Source organism: Coffea arabica, chromosome 4e (assembly GCF_036785885.1).
Source record: "Coffea arabica cultivar ET-39 chromosome 4e, Coffea Arabica ET-39 HiFi, whole genome shotgun sequence".
Lineage (NCBI taxonomy): Eukaryota > Viridiplantae > Streptophyta > Magnoliopsida > Gentianales > Rubiaceae > Coffea > Coffea arabica.
This window is the reverse complement of record NC_092317.1, coordinates 43,948,290-43,960,116: the sequence shown is the minus strand read 5'-3', so window position 1 is coordinate 43,960,116 and position 11,827 is coordinate 43,948,290.

Sequence of the window (11,827 nt, the reverse complement as noted above, 5' to 3'; positions counted from 1 at the left end):
TTATTTTTAATTTATTGATGTTTTCTTCCATATTTTAATTTTGTTTTTGTCCATTAAATTTAAAAAAGTTAAAAAAGAATTATTTTTCTTTAACCCAATTTATTTAATACCACAACCACTCACTTTTATCTCATTTTTTGTTTCTTATCAAATTTGCATTTCTATTTTCAATTCTCTTGATTTTCTTCGAACTCCAAACTTCCTTTTTTAAATTGTAAATTTAAATTCCAAAATGTAAATTAAAATTTAAGTTCACAATGTCTAAATTCTTATAGACGTAAATTTTGTATAATTTCAAATATTGTGATATTTTTGGATTGGATTTAAGATTTTTTTGATAGATATAATTGAAATTGAGATAAAATTTATTTGTTTTAACTTATAATTTAAAAAATTTATTTTTAAAAATTTAGGTTATTCGAAAATAGTAAACTTTTCATCATATAAAGTATTAAATTATCCATTACATGTCTTATTTTGTGCATATATATATTTATATAAATTATTTTTTAAAAAATTCATTGAATCGGGGTTGAACCGGTCCGACCGGTTGAATCTCGACCCTTTCACTTCACCGGTTCAATTAACGGTCCGGTTTTTAAAACATTGGCGCCAACAGGCGGACAGCTATCCAGAGAACTATCCCGAAGGCACTACTGAAAGATGACGGACATAGAATACCTCCCTAGCGTCAAGAAGCACAGAGGATCCAACCGCACCCGGCAGTTGCTGATGCGACGTGCAAAAGAAATCGGACCCCCAATGCAAATTAGCCATCCTGTCAGGCTGAGGAGTTTGCTTCCCTAAAGATGTGCGACACTGAAAAACTAAGCTTAACATTAGGTACCAAAACTATAATTCTTTCTGGGTCCAGAATGTGCCGCCAATGTTACTACTATAAAAACTATTGCATGTCTTGTACACGTAGGCTTCAAGTTCTTGACATTCTTATACTTAGCCATTATACTTATAAATCTAGTGGAGGTAAGCAATAATGTGAAGTAATTTTAGGAATTCTTAAGAAAATTATCTTTTATTTTTTGTTATTTTTCTACCAATTAGAAATTAACATTCCAATATTAAAGTTTTAAAGCATTTATTTTAATATCTATATACCTTGATAATTATTTAATAGTCCATATAATGTGCATAACATGCCAACTTCATGTCAAATCAACTCACAACCCATTAAAATGCTAAAAAATAAAAAAAAGTCAAGTTAATTTATCAAAAGTATATATACTTTATATTTTAAAAGGATATTTAATTAATTATTTAAATTATCATTAGAAATAACAATAATAAAACTCTTAATCAATTATAATTGATAATGAGAAACAGTAGTGTGTGTGTGAGAGATACCAAAATTTAAACTATGATACATTATGAGCATGAATAAATGAAATAAAAAAAAATCAGATTAATTAGAATTCTTATAACTTATTTAATACTATTTCATTCTAATTTGCGTCTCAATTCATGCTAAAACCATAATATCACTATTTAAAATTAGAAAAATATAATGATTCAAAATCAAAATATTGAGAACTAAAAGTGCAAAGTCAAAGTTGGTGACTAACGGCAATTTGATGTTGATCATTAGTCATAGTTCCATTTTTGTGAGTTCTCCTAATTCTGCCTAGAATAACAAACTTTAGAAACTTGATTTGTTTCGGTTGAAACATTGGGGCCTAATATAGCACACAAACCAAATATTAGGTACCAAAACTATAATTCTTTCCGGGTCTAGAATGTGCCGCCAAGGGAGCTTTGACCATATTGGCTCGATGCAAGCCAATAAATAAAAGCTCTACTTGGATTCCTTGTTTTTCCTATAAACTATTTTTGTTTGTGAAGTTTATAATAACAACTTCCAAAAATAATGCCAAGAACATATGATTTCAAATATAACTAATAAAAAATAATAATAAAATATCCCTACCACCTTTTTCTCTTCTTCGACCTACCAACCAACATCACCACTGGCCACCGGAATCCCTTCCTTTCCTTCCCTTCATCTCCCTTCTCCCCCCCTTTCCCCCTTCCTTCTCCCCCGTCCTTCCTCCTCCCTCTTTCTCCTACCTCTTCTTCTCCCCTCTTCTTGCAACCCCTTCACTTCTTGGAAACCCTGATATTTGGTCATGGTCCAAATCATAAGAGAGGGGGAGGAGGAAGGAGGAGGAGAGAGGAGAAAGTGGAGAAAGAGGTGGAGTCGGTGTACGGTGATGGTGGGTGGTTGTGGTAAGAAATAATATTTTTTTAAAAAATATCCCAATAAAATTTTAAATTTTAAAAATACTCCAAAATGCATCTCCAAAGATACCTAATTCAAATGGACAATCCACAGTAGTAAATTTTTCACATACACCGCTACAGTAAAGTTTTTGAAAAGCATCCCACAAAACACTTTAATTTGTTCCTTTGAATTAGAGCTGTCAATAGGTCGGGTTTGGACTCGGATCCGACCCGGATCTGATAAATTTTTTCAAGCTTGGGTTGAAAAATAATTTCGATACCCGAATCTAGATCCAGATCCGTTTACACTAACAAAAAAATGGGCCAGATACGGAATATAGGATTCCGACCCGTATTTGATTCAGATCCGAATAATATATTAATGATTATAAAATATAAATATTTCTAAATACATTCTTTTACCAAATTAACAATTTAGTAATGACTTTGTAGATTGATTTGTGGTTAGTTTTGGATTGATTATTGCGAGTTATTTGTGATTTAGTTTTGTAATTTGATTTGTTTAAGTTTGGCGAATAAATTTGTGATTCGTTTTTAATTTAATTTTGGAATATTTAAACTTGGACCTTTTAGACCCGAATCCGACCCGGACCCGACCCGGACCCGGTTCTAGAAGTCTAAGATCAAGACCCTTCGGGTACACGGGTTGGGTTCGGATCTACTACATAAAAACGGGTTTGGATCCGAAACTTTTAGTTCCGACCCGAATCCGACCCGTTGACACCCCTACTTTGAATAGGTTTCGGGTTTGCTAAAGCCTATCTTTTTGAGTAAGGACAAGCTTGATGACAATCTATGTCTATGAGAAAAATGTACTAGAAGGCATCCAAGCAAGTGCAATTCCACCTATGTCATGAGTTTTTTTCACAAATGCCATGATAAAAAACCAATTGTTTTTTTCTTTCAATTTTTTGAGTAGAAGGTATAATTCTAGATTGGAGACAATGTGTAAAAGATAAGATTGGCAAGGCTATGGTAGTAAAATAATGCCCTAACTATTATATACTTTGTCATATATATATCTTTTATCATTTTTTGTTGATAATCTAACACTTTAAAAACAATTATATCAGTACAACACAATTTCACCCTCCAAATTTGAATTTGACTATTATGACACATTTGAAGATGATAAATATTTTTGGTCATGCAAAATATGAGAAATATGTCACTTTTTTAGAACGAGGGTGCTTGATTCAGTGTTTTGTTGTTTTGTTCATAACTCAAAACTCAAAATTACCTCCGATAGTAGGCAACCAAGGCTAAGAATAATGCCCTGTGGCCATAACCACTGCATCAAAAGACTTCTTGAACCACCACCTCCACCTCCTGATCATCATCATAGTTGCCCATCTTGTTCCCTATGCTTTTCACCATCCATCTGAACTCAACAGTATTGCTATCCAAATCATTCAACATTCCAACACAACCAACTCTAGTGCTGAATTTGATCATATCCCTTAGTCCAAACCATGCACAAATATCTCTCAAGTATATGAGAACTTTATTATGGCCCTAATATCTCTTACTATCTCTGCCTTCCCTCACTGGTGAGTGGAAAATCAATCAATCCCATGATTTCTCTTAGAGAAAGAAGCTTTAAACATGGACAAATGCTACTATGGACCTTTCAAAGACACCACCCTTCCTAAGGATTCTCATCTTCAACATTTGAATTGTAAAACCATTGCCCTCTAATATCATGATTTTATTCAACAACCATAACAATATGCCTTTCTTTTTATAGTTCCCTTGCAGCCACAAGGACTGATGGACCTACACCAATAACACATATTTATAGAAGTGTAACTCTCTGAAATCATGATTTTTTTTTGGTTACTTGTATTTCTTGATAAAATTTACGGTCATTTGATTAAGAGTTAAAGCAGTTCTGAAGGACCCAAACAAATAAGCACACATAAACCCACAGGAACAATAAAGAAAAATGATATAGAGGCAAAGAAATTCCTTCAACTATTCATCAAACGAGACTGTGGCCTTTTGGTTTCATATGAAAAGAAAATGACACAAGAAGTAGCGGCCCTATTGGCTTTTTTAACTAATACACTACTTTTAACCCCTAATACTTGTAGTAAAGGGAATAATCCTATACAACTCTAACTCCACTAACCAATTAATTAATGACACATGGATACTCTAATAAAATAATGTTTGATTTAATTTTTTTCTACAATGTCCCCCTTAAACCCAGTTTCTCAAATTTGAACATGCCCAACATTTTCTTCAATAACAAAAGTCTCTGTCTTTAATGACTTAGTGAAAATGTCAGTCGCTTGCTCTTCAATTCTGCAATAATTAACTTCAATCTCTCTCTCTCGAACCAACTTATGTATGAAGTGATACTTGATATCAATGTGTTTACTATGCCCATGGAGTACTGGATTCTTTGACAACTCAATCGCTGACTTACTATCACAATAAATTTTCGTAGGATCAATTGCTCGTATTGTAGAACACCAAGCATGTGACGCAACCACAAAGTTTGAGTAGCACTGGTAGCCGCTATAATATACTCCACTTCCATTGTAAACAATGCAATCACCTGCTGCTTCTTAGAATTCCACGAAAACACACCATAACCAATAAAAAACGCATAACCTGAAATACTCTTCCTCTCTACTGTATCATCTGTCCAATCACTGTCTGTATAGTCAAACAATTCAACTAGATCATTTCCTCAATAAAAAATGCCATAACTACAAGTATCTCCAATATATCTCAAAATTCTCTTAACCGATTGCAAATGTGATTGATGTGAATTTTTCATTAACCTGCTAATCAAACCAATAGTAAAATTGATATATGACTTTGTAAATATCAGATATCTCAAACTTCCTACCAAACTTTTAAAATAGCTAGGATTTATATATCCATCAGTACCCTTCTTGGTCAATTTCAATTTTTTTCAACAGGTGTCATAATTGGATTCGCTGTATCCATCTTGAACTTTTTTAAAATGTCACTTGCATATTTCTTTTGAGATATAAAAATTCCACTATCAGATTGAAAGATTTCAATTCTCAAAAAATGTGACATGAGTCTCATATTTATCATCTCAAACTGTTTAATCATGGCCTTCCTGAACTCTACAATCATTTCTGAATTATTTTTTATAAAAATTAAATTATCTATGTATAAGCACACAATAAGAATATCATCATGAGCAGAAGATTTAATATATAAAGTGTGCTCATATGGACACCTCTGAAAACTACGAGTCAGAAAATAGGAATCAATTCTTGCATACTATGCTCTTGAAAGTTGTTTCAATCCATATAAGGTTCTCTTCAATCTATACACCTTATTTCCTGATCTCTTCTAACAAATCCTACTGGCTGCGCCACATACACTTTTTCACTAAGAACTCCATTCAGGAAAGCTGACTCGACATCTATTTTAAAAATTTTCAATTATTTTGGACAATTAGAGAAATTATCATACGGACTGTGTCAAATCTGGCAACATGTGCAAATACTTCAAAATAGTCAATCTTGAGTTTCTACTTGTATCCCTTCACTACTAATTTCGCCTTGTATCTATCAACTTCTCCACTATATTTAAATTTTGTCTTGTATACCCATTTTACTCCAATGACTTTCTTACCAATTGAAAGAGAAGTAAACTCCCACATGTCATTTTTCTCTATTGCATGAATTTCTTCTTCCATTACTTTCACCTAACGATCATTATTGGCTGCCTCCTCATACACAATTGGGTCACAATCTGCAAACAAAGCAAAATTTATAATATTTTCGTCAGAAGGAACAACATCTGGTATAATAACATAATCCTATTGACGAGTTGGCATCTGTCACTGGCACTATGGACATCCAGTTAACTCAGTCTGTGGATTTTGAGCAACTGGTAATGGCTGAATATCATCACTAGCATTTTCTTGCTGATAGTTTAGAGTCACATTTGCTGCTTTAGGATTTTCAATAGACCAGTATCAAACTCCTTTTTTGTCAAAAGTCACATCTTTACTTACTATCACTTTTTTTTTTTACCGGATTAAACAACCTTTAAGTACGGGAGATTTTACTATAACTAATAAATATATACTTCTCTCTCTTGTCATCAAATTTCTATTTTAATTGATTAGGAACATGAAAATAGGCAATACACCTAAAAACTCTGAGATGACCAACAAATGGTCTTCTATCACTCCAAACTTCTTCACAAATTTTTTTAAGAACACTTCGGGTAGGACACCGTAATGATCTTGATATCAATTTTTTGATGTTTACAAAACAATTGAATAATTCAAACTAATATTCTTTCAATGAGAAAGCTTTTCAACTCTGAAGAAATTTGATTCAAAGAGCAATTGAAAGAAGAAAAAGGAAGTCGAATGCTGTCGGATGCTCACAATGACAATAGCGGACGTCCGATAGACAGAGCAGATACCGGACGATAATATCAGACAAAAAGCATTATCACCAGACGTCTGAAAGAATTGAAATGTCTTTTCAAACTCTCCGTTAGCTTTTGGACGCAAGCATCGAAAGTACTAGATGTCCGAAAGAATTGAAAAGGGTTTTCAAACTCTCTGTCCGCTTTCAGACAGAAGCATCTAAAGTATCGGATGTCCGATACTCCCAACGGCTAGTTGACGCTTCAACTACCTTCTATCTGTTGGAAGTGTTGATGAAACATTTTTTTGGTCTTATATAAATAGTGCATGGTCAAAAACTTCAAAATAACTTTTACACACTGAGAATACAAAAGATCAAGAATAGTTTTAGTGAGAAAATACTCTTCAAGGAACATTTGTACTCTTTGTAGTGTAAGATTCTGTGTAAACTTTTCATTTGTGAGAGAATACTGCAATAGTATAGCTCTGTAAAGGTTATCCTGTGGGATTATAAAACTTTCTAATTTTACCGAGTGAAATTTGGGATAAGGAGGAAGTGAGTCTTCCTTTGTACACGAGATTGGTTATATTTCGTCAACTTGAAGAAACTTGTTTTGTGAGTTGATCTTCAAACCCAAGAGGAGTTTTGGTAGTCAATTGATTTACAATTTTTCTCTTTTTATTTATCATCTTGTGAATCTTAAATTGTATATCTCTTCTACTCCTTTTAAGTGATATTACTCATTCATTGATTGATACATTGTATGATCACTTAAAAAAGAGGATAAATTTCTTATTGAGTAAAAAGTGCTCATAACCTGATTAATTTTTTAATCAACCTAATTCACCCCTTTTCCGGTTGTCTTCAGGCTTAACAATTGATATCAGAATTTGGTCTCTTAGAGATTAAGTTCAAGTGGCTTAGGAGTAAAGATGACAACCAACAATACCATGTTCTTTGAAGGATAATCTGTAATTAGACCTCCAATATTTAATGAGTCAAATTATGTGAGTTGGAAAGAAAAAATGATCATTTTCTTGCAATCGATTGATATTGATGTGATTTATTGTTAATGAAGGTCCATATGATACCTCAATAACCTAAACCAAAAATAAGAAATGAATTGACTGCAGAAGATAGAGTTCATCTCACCTTAAATGCAAAAGTTATAAATGTGTTATATAGTACTTTAGACTCAAATGAATCTATTAGGGTCAAAGGTTGTAAGTCAATTAAAGTAATTTGGGACAAACTGTGAGAAATTCATGAAGATGGTTAGAATGTTAGAAAATAAAAGAAATCTATCTTAATTACTAAATATGAGTCGTTTAAGATGAAATCTCATGAAAATATTGATAAAATGTATTATAAATTTAATGATCTTATTAAGCATTTAGAGATTCTGAGAAAGGAATACTCCTTAGGAGAGAAAAACAGAAAAATCTTAAATGCTTTTTCTAAAGATTGAGAGAGTAAGGTGACTGCTATTGAAGAGGCAAAAGATTTGAATTTAATGCCTATTGAATCTCTTATAAACTTTCTAACATCTTATAAATTGAAACTTAAGACTAAGGTACAGGAAAAAGATGATGAAAAAGCAAAAAAGAGCATTGCTTTAAAAGTATCTCAAAATTAAGATGACTCAGTTTCACTAGATGATGAAAATATGGATGACAATGATCTATCTCTCCTCACAAAAAGTTTCAAGAGAATCCTCAATAAAAAGATATTCAGAAAAGAAGGATCTAGCAATTTGAATTCCAATCAATTCAACATTGCAAGAAACAAAGGAAAGTAAGAGACCAATAAAAGATAAGGTGACAAATGCTATGAATACGGTCAACTTGGACACTACATGAGTGAATGTCCAATGAAGAAGAAGAAAGAAGAAAAAAAATCAAGATTCAACAATTTCCAAATCACATGGAATGAGTGCAACTCCGATGGTGAAATTAAAAAATAAGAAAATCTGTTCAATTGACTTTCATGACCATTGAAGATAATGAGGTAATAACTTGTAACCCTCAACTTGAAAGTAATGATGATCTTGAATCCTTCATTGAAAAATTGCATGATAGTTTGAAAGAATCATATGCTATAAACAAGGAATTAAAACACAAAATCAGTTTTCTTTTTCAGAACAATGCACGTCTTTTTCAGGAAAATAAAAAGTTGAAAACTGAAAATGATTACTTGAAAAAGGGCGAGATTGATCTACAAAATGAGCTTGATAGAAAAATAAGGATTTGTGAAATGTTCAAAAAGGAACAAGGTGTTTTAAAAAGAAGAATGGACAATTTAAATGAGTTGCTCGAATATAAAAAATAAAACTATTTTCAAGGGAATGGATCAAAGTCTCATCTTGACACTCTTGAGAAGAAGTTAAATTCTGGTGCAAATGAATTTACTATTTATAAGAGAAGACAAGTAAGATTTATTAAACCTATTCGTATAAATAATTCTTTGGTTATGTGTAATTTTTGTTCTAAAAAAAGTCACATAAAAAGTGATTGTTATGTGAGGAAGAACATGAGAAGAGGTATAAAATGCATGTGGATAGTTAAATATGATGCTAACTCTCAAGGATCCAAAAAATTAAAGAGTACCAAATATTATTTCTTGGACTCTTGTTATAGAAGAAATCATACATGTCACATTTGATTAAACTAATGATGATATTTTCAAGAATTGTTGTGAAGATGATGATGTAGGTGTTCAAAAAAGATTTAAGAATCTTACGATTAAAGATGAAGAAGGTACGAAAATTGATGAGAAGAAATATAGAGATATGATTGGTAGCTTACTTTATTTAATCGCAAGTAAACCCGATATTATATTTGCCGTTTGCTTATATGCTCGTTTCTAATCTTGCTTTAAAGAATCTGATTTAAATGCTGTTAAAAGAATTTTTAGATATTTAAAGGGAATCTTGAATTATGGTCTTTGGTATCCTAAATGTTATTAAGTTGTCTTATGTGATTTTTTGGATGCTGATTTTGGTGGGTGTAGGATAACTAGAAAAAATACTGGTGGTACATGTCATTTTTTTTATAATTGTTTGGTATCATAGTTTAGTAAGAAGCAAAATACCATCTCTTTGTTTATGGCGAAAGCGAAATATGTAACCGCCGGTGCATATTGTGCTCAATTCTTATGGATGAAACATACATTGAATGACTTTGAACTAGTGTATGACTATGTGCCTATGTATTGTGATAACACAAGTGCCATAAATTTGACAAAAAATTACATTCAACACTCTAGAACAAAGCATGACATAAAGCATCATTTCTTTTGTGATCTTGTCCAAAATGATGAAATTTGTGTAAAATATGTTTATTCAAAAGACCAAATTACTGATATTCTTACAAAAGTTTTACCTTTGGATCAATTTATATTTTTAAAGATAAATTTGGGCATTTTGAAAAAGACTATCTAAAAATTTTTTGGTCAAACTTTATCGGACGTCCGATAGTTGATGAACGGGCATCCGACAGTGTTCTAAGCTTATTTTTTATGTTCCAAAATACTGATTTTTGATATTTTTTGATGTTCCGTACTGTGTTTCATTTGACATTTTTGAATGTTACCATTAATGGATTTTGGTTGATATGAATATTGGTATTGTTGATGTTTATTGATATCTTTTGATATTATTTTTCTGTTGATATTGGCTGGTGATAGTTGCCATTGATTGATTTTGATGTTAGCTGATGATGTTAATTTTGATGGCAATCACTTTCTGATTTTATGATAACAAAAAGGGGGAGAAATTATTGAATGATTTTGAATTAGTTATGGATGCTAAATGGAAGGGAGAGTTTTTTATGATATTATGTTGACTATGATGGAAATTACTTTGCTCATGATTTTGATCATGTTGGTACTCAATAATTTTAAATTCGTTTTGGATGCTATGTGTAAGGGGGAGTTTTTGCTCAAATATTTTCAAAATATCATCCATTGTTTTGTCATTATAAAAAAGGGGGAGAATGATGATCTTGATCCCGATTTTTTGATGTTTACACAATAATTGGATAATTCAAACTAATATTCTTTCAATGAGAAAGCTTTTCAATTCTAAAGAAATTTGATTCAAAAAGCAATTGAAAGAAGAAAAGGGAAGTCGAATGCTGTCGGACGCTCATAATGACAATACCGGACATCCAATAGACAGAGCACGTAACGGACGATTATATCGGATGAAAAACATCATCACCGGACGTCCGAAAGAATTGAAATGACTTTTCAAACTCTTTGTCCGCTTCAGACGCAAGCATCTGAAGTACCGGATGTCCGATACTCCTAACGGTTATTTGACTCTTTAGGTACCTTCTATTCGTTGGAAGCATTAATGAAGCAATTTTTTTGTCTCATATAAATAGTGAATGGTCAAAAACTTCAAAATAACTTTTGTACACTGAGAATACAAAAGATCACGAGTAGTTTTAGTGAGAAAATACTCTCCAAAGAATATTTGTACTCTTTGTGGTGTAAGATTCTATGTAAGTTTTTTATTTGTAAGAGAATATTTCAATAGTGTAACTCTGTGAGAGTTATCCCGAGAGATTGTAAAACTTTCTAACTTGACCGAGTGAAACTTGGGCAATGAGGAAGTGAGTCTTCCTTTGTATACGAAATTAGTTGTATTTCGTCAACTTGAAAAAACTTGTTTTGTGAGTTAATCTTCGAGTTCAAGAGGAGTTTGGTAGTCAAATGGTTTGCAATTTTTCCCTTTTTATTTATCATCTTATGAGCCTTAAATTGTATATATTTTCTATTCCTTTTAAGTGATATTACTCTTTCATTGATTGATACATTGTGTGATCACTTAGAAAAGAGGATAAATTTCTTATTGAGCAAAAAATACTGATAACCTGATTAGTTTTTTAATCAACCTAATTCACCCCCCTCTTAGGTTGTCTTTAGGCCTAACACACCGGTTTAACAAATAAATTGCACAAGAAACTGCCTCTACTCAAAAAGATTTTGACATATTTTTTAGTTCAATATACACCACATCATATCCTTAACTATCATACTCTTTCTCTCTGTTACTCCATTTTCTTGGGGAGTGTATCTGGTAGTCAATTGATACTGTATCCCATTTTTCTCAAAAAAAATCATCACACACCAAATATTTCTGACCCCTATCTATTTTCAAAATTTTAATCTAACATCCACTTTGCTTCTCA